The sequence below is a fragment of the Lupinus angustifolius genome, unplaced genomic scaffold (assembly GCF_001865875.1).
Source record: "Lupinus angustifolius cultivar Tanjil unplaced genomic scaffold, LupAngTanjil_v1.0 Scaffold_184_41, whole genome shotgun sequence".
Classification (NCBI taxonomy): Eukaryota; Viridiplantae; Streptophyta; class Magnoliopsida; order Fabales; family Fabaceae; genus Lupinus; species Lupinus angustifolius.
In genome coordinates, this window is record NW_017726758.1 from 88,772 (window position 1) to 98,913 (window position 10,142).

Consider the following 10,142-nt stretch of genomic DNA (forward strand, 5'->3'; position numbering starts at 1 on the left):
TTTCAAATGAATCCCACAATGACCACATTCGAATACACACGGATGTCTATCGCTGACAAAAGGTGAACCACTTCATCTCATGCAGACCTACTTTGATTTATGAGTGATATTTTGTATCAGTACAATTACTCAGGTGCGGGCATATATATGTCCTTTCTGTTACACCATTTCTATTCGATTTAATATATCAAAATATACGTAATAATGATAATAAATTTCTTGTTAAATAATAAGTAATGTTTGCAAAAATAAAACAAATATGAATATGTTCTTAATTAATTAAGAAAATATAAAAAAAATCTTACTATGGATAAAGGAAGGATCATGAATATTCATTTATTTTTCTTAACTCATCATTTGAACGATCATGATTTTTGTTTTTACTCTTTAAAATAATTAAACTACACTGGAGTGTTTAAATATTTTTCTATACAGAATTATGTACTCTTGATTTTCTTATTGCACCTATGAATTTGTCGGAGCAACATCAGCACTTGCCACACATATAACTAAAAAATGTTACTTCATTTTAATATATATTTTTTAATCAAAGAAATAAATAGTGCAATTATTCCATGCTAATAGCACATGTAGCGTTTGAGTACGAATAGACATGGTGCTAATAAATTTCTCGTTTCGTATACGACGCCCGAACTTTAAAGTTTAATGATCATGTTATCTAATTTGGGAGTAAAATAGTATTTTCCATATTTTCACCCAAAAAGATGTAATGGTGACCCCTAATTACTTGGTAGAGATCTGAATTGCAATCTACAACTCCCCAAGCCATGTAATCAATTATCCATCCAAAATTAGGACACAACAAACTTATATTATTTTTTAAATGTGCAACGATGTATCATTTTATTTATTTTGTATATTTATATTATTTTATATCATTTTATTTATTTTTTACATTTAAATTATTTTATATCCTTATCTTTATTAAAAATAACATGATAATATATATTTTTATTCTAGTTTTATTAAAAGATATATAATAAAAAATATCAGTGCTTTAATAATTTAGTTTTAGTGTATTTTAATATTATTTATTAAAAATAATATTATAATATTATTTTACTTATTTAATATATCCTTTTATTCAAATGATTACTATTATTGTATTTCACAATAAAAGGGACAATACTATTGCGCTTCAAATTTTAGTTGCGTGACTTTCTTAGAGTCGTCACTAGATTTTATGTTAAAAAATGTAAAAAAATCTTTTAGCTCAATCATATTGGGCTTTGGATTTTTTATATTCAGGTTTAGGAGTCGGTTATGGAATAGGAAAGATATTAGCACTTTATCCGTCCGCTTTAAATTATACCCCTTACTAAGTTGTATGACTTATATTAAATTTTACAATTATTTGGTTATTTAATTAATTATTAAAAAGGATAAAATTCAATTTAGTTTTTGTTGTGCTTCACAAGGTGAGACCTTGCTCCTACATATCCTCATGGTAGATAGAGAATCAAAACTACATAATTCTTTGGGTAGAAAAATATTTATAGGTTGAGTTAATTTTATTATTTTTTAAGAAAAATGCGGTGTTAAATCTCAACTAATATTTCTATTAATATGAGCGAAGTACAACCGTTGTCTACGACACCGCGCCTCATTCTAGGGGATTAGTTATGATCTTATCACCTTTATTTAATAGATTTTAGATTTATTAAAAAAACATTGTAGCAATTATTTCTAAGTTTTAAAAAAATGAAGTGCAACGCAAATGTCTGTCACCGCATCATACCTTAAAAATAAGGATTATTTAAAAAAAATTATTTATTACAAAAACTTTGTAACAATTATTTCTAACTTTTACGAAATTGAAGTGCATCCCAATTGTCCGTCACCGCAACATACCTTAAAAATCAGGATAATTGTCACTTTAATTACTATTAAATTACTTTGTATTTTTACTTGATGAAAAGAATGTTTCATTTTTTATTATTATTTACATTTTATTAATTTTATGGAATTGATTTCTAACCTGTTAATGTGCACTGAATGGACGCCTAAGATGTAGATCAAACTATACAATCTTGAATTCTCCATCTGCTTCCATGTAGGCATGTAGTGTTATATAGTGGAGGACGGATACTTCATGTCATGACTCTTCGGGTGGTAGAAATTTTGATATATTCCTTTTTGAGCCAAACAAAATTGGGTGTTCATAGTTGTCTATCTTTACTTGTTGCTTATCAGATAGATAACAAACTGGGGTTTGATAGATATTATGGTAAGTGACTAGTAAAGAAAAAAACACTAATTTTGTTAAGGTTGAAAAAGAAATAATCTAATCACACCTTGGATGAAGGGGTAACCATGGATTTGGTGAAGTACCTCTACAATATTTTATAGTGGACCAGATATTTGTTGAGGCAATTCCCGCGCTAACCATGATAAACGAGGGATATGTTGAGGTAGTTTTCGCGCTTGCCATGATGAACCATGGTATTGTTAAGGTTGTTCCATATCTTGCCATGATGAACTAGGAATTTGTTGAGGCAGTTCCTACCCTAGTCATGATGAACCAAGGATTTTTTGAGGCAGTTCCCTCACTTGCCATGATGAACTAGAGATTTGTTGAGGCAATTCTCGTGCTTGCCATGATGAACCAGAGATTTGTTGAGGCAGTTCTCGCACTAGCCATGATGAACCGACGATTTGTTGAGGCAGTTCCCGCGCATGTCATGATGAACCTAAGATTTGTTGAGGCGATTTCGTGCTAACTATGATGAACCAGAGATTTTTTGAGGTAGTTCTCGCGCTTGCCATGATAAACCAGATATTTATTGAGGCAGTTCCCACGCTTTCCATGTTGAACCATGGATTTGTTGAGGCAGTTCGTACGCTTTCCATGATGAACCAAGGATTTATTAAGGAAGTTCTCGCACTTGCCATGATGGATTAGAGATTTGTTGAGGCAGTTCCTGCACTTGACATGATGGACCAGGGATTTGTTGAGGCACTTCTCGCGCTTGCCCTGGTTGTGTTCCTGCACTTGCCATGATGAACCACGGATTTGTTGAGGAAGTTCCCACGCTTGCCATGATAAAATAGGATTTTGTAGAGGCAGTTCCCTCACTTTCCAAGATGAACAAGGGATTTGTTGAGGCAGTTCTCGCGCTTGCCATGATGAACCAGGGATTTATTGATGCAGTTCTCACGCTTGCCATGATGAACAAGGGATTTGTTGAGGCAGTTCCCATGCTTGCCATGATGAACTAGGGATTTTTTGAGGCAGTTCTCACATTTGCGATGATGAACTAGAGATTTGTTGAAGCATTTCCCGCGCTTATCATGATGGATCGGGGATTTGTTGAGGGCGTTCTTGTGCTTGTCATGATGGACGAGAAATTTATTTAGGCAGTCTCAAACTTTCCATGACGGACTAGGGATTTGTTGAGGAAGTTAATGCGCTTGCCTTGATGGACCAAGGATTTGTTGAGGCAGTTCCCATGCTTCCCATGATGAACTAGTGATTTGTTGAGGTAGTTCTCGCGCTTGCCATGATGAACCCAAGAATTGTTGAGATAGTTCCTGCGCTTGCCATGATTAACTATGGATTTATTGAGGTTGTTCCCACGCTTGCCATAATGATCCTAAGATTTGTTGAGGCGGTTTCTACGCTAGCCATGATGAACTAGGGATTTGTTGAGTCATTTCTCGCGCTTTCCGTGATGAACCATGGATTTGTTGAGGCATTTCTCGCGCCTTCCGTGTTGAACCAGGGATTTGTTGAGGCATTTCTCGCGCTTTCCATGTTGAACCAAGGATTTGTTGAGGCAGTTCACGCACTTTCCATGATGAACCAGGGATTTATTGAGGCATTTCCCACATTTGTCCTGATGGACTAGGGATTTATTGAGGCAATTCCTGCACTTGCCATGACACTAGGGTTTTTTTGACGTAATTCCCTCACTTGCCATGATGAACCAATGATTTGTTGAGGCAATTTCTACACTTGCCATGGTGAACCAGGGATTTATTAAGGCATTTCTCAGGCTTGCCATGATGAACCAGTGATTTATTGAGGCAGTTCCCACGCTTACCATGATGAACCAGAGATTTATTGAGGCAGTTCTCACCCTTGCAATGATGAACTAGGGATTTGTTGAGGCAATTTACGCGCTTGCCATGATGGATCATGGGTTTGATGAGGCAGTTCCCTCACTTGCAATGATGGACAAGGGATTTTTGAGGTAGTTCACGCGCTAGCCATGATGGACTAAGATTTGTTGAGGAAGTTGTTGCGCTTACTATGATGGACTAGGGATTTGTTGAGGCAGTTCTCACGCTTACCATGATGAACCAGAGATTTCTTGAGGTAGTTCCTGCACTTACCATTATGAACCAGAGATTTCTTGAGGCAGTTCCCATCCTTGCCATGATGAATGAGGGATTTATTGCGGTTGTTCATGTGCTTGCCATTATGAACCAGAGATTTGTTTAGGCAGTTCTCGCGCTTGTCATGATGAACTAGGGATATGTTAAGGTAGTTGTCGCGCTTGCAATGATGAACCAAAGATTTATTGAGGCAGTTCCCCCGGTTGTTGTGATGAACTAGGGATTTATTGAGGCAATTGTCGTGGTTGTCATGATAAATGTAGGATTTCTTGTGGTAGTTCCCTTGATTGTCGTGATAAACTAGAGATTTGTTTAGGTAGTTCTCGTGTTTTCCGTGATGAATCAGGGATTTGTTGAGGTTGTTCTCGTGCTTGTCGTGATGAACCAGAGATTTATTGAAGTAGTTCTCGCGTTTGTCGTGATGAACCAGAGATTTGTTGAGGTAGTTCTCGCCTTGTAGTTAGGTTGTGAGTAGTGGTGAAGTTATGATGATAGTGAGAAAATTAATTTTAACTTATGTATTAAAGATGAGATATTTTATCAAAAATTTATTACTTGTAGCAGAGTCAGCATTTTTTGTCATGATGCATATCTTAGGCAAATAAGTTATCGACAAAGTCTTTTTAGTCTTGTATCTTGGCTTGGTTAATGGTTTCAAAGAAAAGAATATAAGTCTCAAAAATATGTATTTCCATACCCAGCTTACACTTTTCTTCTTTATTCTACTTTCCCTAGTTTTCTAATATGACATTCAATTATCATGAGAATTTTCCAAGTTTTTATAAGAATGGCTTAAAATTTTAGGAGAGAGTATTTTGAAGAATGGTTCCTTTTGTGACATTATTTTGCATTTTTCTTTTGCTTCGGATATTAATTATGGAATCTTAATGGGCCTTTTGAATCTTTTTTTCTTTTTTTCTTCAAGCTAGGAATGCTCCTTATATTTTCTTATTGTTTAGTCACATAAGTGTCGTGAAAAAATTAATTATCTCTTTTAATAATGGAATGTTAAAGAAAATGATTGATAAACTACCCTCCTCGTATTATTGACATATTGAGGGTTATTAAAAAATTATCTCATTTCATGATGTCTAGGTCCAATAGGGTGATTAGATATATCTTCTTAGTGTTTAGGAATTACAAAGAAGCCTTGTGTCCTGAGAAAAATTTTCTTGGAGATGTACATCATTTTTTATTTTATAATTGCATCATCCTCCATTTTAATCTCATTTTTAATAAAAATCTCATATTAATGAAGAATTAATTTTGGCGTCCTTTTTTTAGGTAAATATGATGGTTATGTGTAATATGGGATGGTAAGTTTACATGACTAACGCACTAGTATATACTCGTTAAAAATATACATTAGAAAATGAGTGTTGACTTTGACTTGGGTCTCCAAATGATGAGAATTTTCAAATTGATCCACAATTCAACTTGGTAGGAGACACTATATCATTGTGTGTCGACAAGTTTAGCCATGTTGTCTTGATCACAAAGTGGGAATCTCTCTATTTCCTTTAATTAATTCATCTTCCACCACGATTACTTTTAGTTGAGTCCAAGAAAAATGATCTTAAAAGCAACTCTTAACTCATGATTGACGAGTGCCCTTAGTAATAGGATCATGAAATGCATATAAAAATGAATTTTTGATGCATGATATGCATGAAGTGAACACTTTTTATCTATGTTTCATGTGTTGACATGCAATCTATAACTAAAAAATGATGCATGAAATGCAAGTATGGTAACTTTGAGCTATACTACTTACAAGTATATGTTGCATATATGAAAATGCATTTTGAGATGTATAAATGATGTGACTTATATTTTTGAAGTGTATGATGTAAGAGAGTGCATGAGATGTTGCCAATGAATGCATGGGATTTTTTAGTGTATGAGACTCTTAGAGAATGTAATTTATGATGTATATGACTTTGAATGTATGAAGGCTATGAGAAGATGTATGAGATAATTTTTTTTTGTTTTTTTATGATGAGATGAGAGGGTTTGTTATAATGAATACAATGATATGGTGAAATATGATATTAAAATGTATGATATAGTAATGCATGAAATAGAATGTTTGAATGATTTATTTTATTTTATTGATGAATGTATGAATAAACGAATAAATTGGTGTGTGTATGAATAATGTGTTTATTTTTTAGTGCATGAATGAATATATAATTGAATAAATGAATGATTTTTTTCTTTTTGAATGCATGAGTGAATGAATAATTAAATGAATGGGTAAATTTTTCTTTTTGAATGCATGAATGAATGAGTAATGTATTTTTTCTAAGTGCATGCATGTATGAATTATTTTGAATGATATTTTTTTAGTTAATGTATGCATGAATAGAATGTGTGATAATTCAAAGGTAATAGATCCTATCTTGGGGTGATTTAGCCATCATCATCACATATGAAACATAACAGTGATTTCACATTTGTCATATAGTTTAGACTAACCTGGGGTAAAGCTGAGCTACCCAAGTTTTTCTATGATGATCTTTAGGATGACGGATCTCGATTACTACTTTATCTACATGTATGTGAAATGTGTGTATGGTATAAGGATATCTATTTGCAATGATATTCTATACCATTTGGGCTTGAGGTGAAACTTATGTCACTTTATTTAAGGGACATGAGTCCCAATTTATGGCATGATAAATGATACAATATGCTTCCTAGATTTCGGGTTAGGTATGCCCTACAAGGTTTTTTTGGAATATCTAAGGAACAATATCCTATGATAAAGTTCAAGGGTATAGCAGACACCTTAAAATCTCTACACTCCATATAAGATTCCCAAATTGCATTCAATCATAAAGAAAATCAACTCAAATATCCTAGGAATAACAAGTGAGACCCATAGTCCATACCGGCAAACCCATGATACTTGAGGATAATCTAAGTGGTTCATCGTGCTAATACAAGTGAGACCTAAAGTCCACACCAGCAAAGCGGATACCTCATCTAATCTAATGTTTAAGTATAAGACATGTACTTGTTTAATATGCTAGTCTATTATATTTTGATGGGAAGCATATAACGTCAAACCACAACACATGTAACGGGTTATAATAAATAAACAATTATTTGCAATAAACAATATTACTTGAGCTTTTTTTTTTTTGTAAGAAGTTAAAATGAAATAACCAAATAATTAAAAACTATAATTAGCCATACAATTAGCTATTATGGGCCTGACTCTCTTAAAAGAGTCCCTAGTGTAGTCGCCAGCTGTCGTGCTCCGATTTTCAGTCGCACGACTTTCTTAGAGTGACCACTACATTTATGGTGAAAAATGCAGAAAAATATTTTAGTCCAATCATATTGAGCTTTGGATTTTTTATATCCATGTTCGGGAATCGGTTACATAATAGGAAAAGTATTAGCGTCATATCCGTCCATTTTAAATGGTATCCCTCACTAAATTGTATGGCTTATATTATACTTTACAGTTATTTGGTTATTTAATTTATTATTAAAATGACAAAAAATATTATTTTTTGTTGTGTCGGACAATGTGAGACTTTGCTCCTACGTATCACCATGATAGATAGGGAATCATCCTACGTAGTTCTTTGGGTAGAAAAAAGTTTGTTGGTTGAGTTAATTTTATTATTTTTTTAGAAAAATGTGTGTTAAATCTCAACTAATATTCTTATTAATATAAGTGAAGTACATCCCTTGAGTCTTATATTGCGCCTCATACTAGGAGATTAGTTAGGATCTTATCACATTTATTTAAAAGATTTTAGATTTATTAAAACATTGTATCAATTATTTCTAAGTTTAAGAAAGTGAAGTGCATCTCAAATGTCTGACACTGTATCATACATTAAAAATTACTATTATTTAAAAGATTTTAGATTTATTAGAAAAACATTGTAACAATCCTAAATTTTAAGAAAGTGAAGTGCAGTCCAAATGTCCATCACTGCATCATACCTTAAAAATTAGGATAATTGTTACTTTAATTACCATTAAATTACTTTGCATTTTTAGTTGATAGAAAGAATGCTTCATTTTTTTTTATTATTTAAATTTTATTATGGAATTGATTTCTAACTTGTTAACATGCATGGACACATGAGAAGTAGATCAAACTGCACAATCTAGAATTGTCAATCTGCTTCCAAGTAGGCATGCGATGTTAGAGAGCAGAGGAGAGATACTTCAGGTCATGACTCTTCAGATGGTAGAGATTCTAGTATATTTCTTTTTGGGTCGGACAAAATTGAATTTTCACAAATACAATAGCTTTAAAGTGTTGGATCTCATAAGACGGACAAGCAAACACAAAGGAAACACAAATTAATATAAAAGAATTAAATGTTCTTAGCGATATAACAAATAATATATAATCTATCCAAATTGTTCTTTGAAAGAATCAAATAGCACCAGCATGTAGAGAAGTATAGGGGTAAAGCAAATATCAAGTTTCGATTTAATTGTTTCTAACAGTTATTTTAATTATTTACTAATATTGTTTTCATCTGTGAATTCCTAAAAAAGCTAATAAGTATAAGACATAAAAAATGTCATTATTGTTTTCTCTTTGGCAGCGTTCTTCAATCGTCCCAAAAATGTTAAAAAAACGTTTTTTATATTTTTAGGGGACAATTTGTTTGTGTCGATATAGGTAATGTTTGATATTGCAAGGTCATCAATTACTTAAATTTGTTTAGATAATGTTTTGTACTTTCACATACTATTTGGTTCAAATGGTACATGTTTGATTCCCTTTAAGCAAGAACCTAGGTTCGAGTCTTGTGGATGAAAAAAATGTCCACTGGGAGAGTTAGCTCCACATACCTGTGGATGTTCCCGGCTCGAACAGGATTGCCTTCATTGTGAGATACATGTGGGTAACCAAAAAAAATTTTGCTTTTATTATTTTCTTTAAACTACCGCAAATTTTTATTTCTAGAGTCATTAATGATTGATTTTTACATAGTTAACTTGAGTAAAGATGGGACATCTTATTTTGTCATGCTATGGTAAGATTGTTACTTCCATAGGTGAATTTCAAGTTCAATGGATAGTATAATGGACAGTAAGAAGCTGCATAAATAATATTTAATATTATAAAAAATACATGGATATAAGTTATGTTTGGCAAAGCTCGTAAGTTACTTATAAGTCAGTCAACAAAATTATCTGATTAGAAATAAGTTAATTCATTTGTTTGACAAAAGAGTTTATAAATCCTAAAAATCCATATTTGATAAGTTAGTTGGAGGTTACTTAAAAATCCATATTTCATAAGTCACTTGGATGTGACTTATTATTTATTAATTAGAACCTTATTTTATTTTACATGTACTATCTAATTATAAGTTAATTTTACAAAAAAAAAGAGAGTAATGTTTTACCAATTAGAAAAAATCTCATACTTTTTTGTTCCTAGCTCTTAAGTTCTCGACTACTAATAAGCTCTCAGCAGCATATTAACTATTTATGTGAGATAAAATCAGAAGATATATTATTAAAATTTTGTTGTTTTACAATCTTCAACTTTTGCACAATTATCAATAGAGTTTAATGGATATGTATAGATAATGTAAAGTTCTATTTACATCATTAGCGACTCATTAATCATTTTTGTATAGTATTGTTATTTAAGAGTCAATCATCATAAATATTATTCATTTTTTAAACATACGTGTGTGTGTATATATATATATATATATATATATAATATATATATCCCTCATTTAAATCTTCACATTTGAGCATAAATTTTTTCAATCTTATTGCGTTAC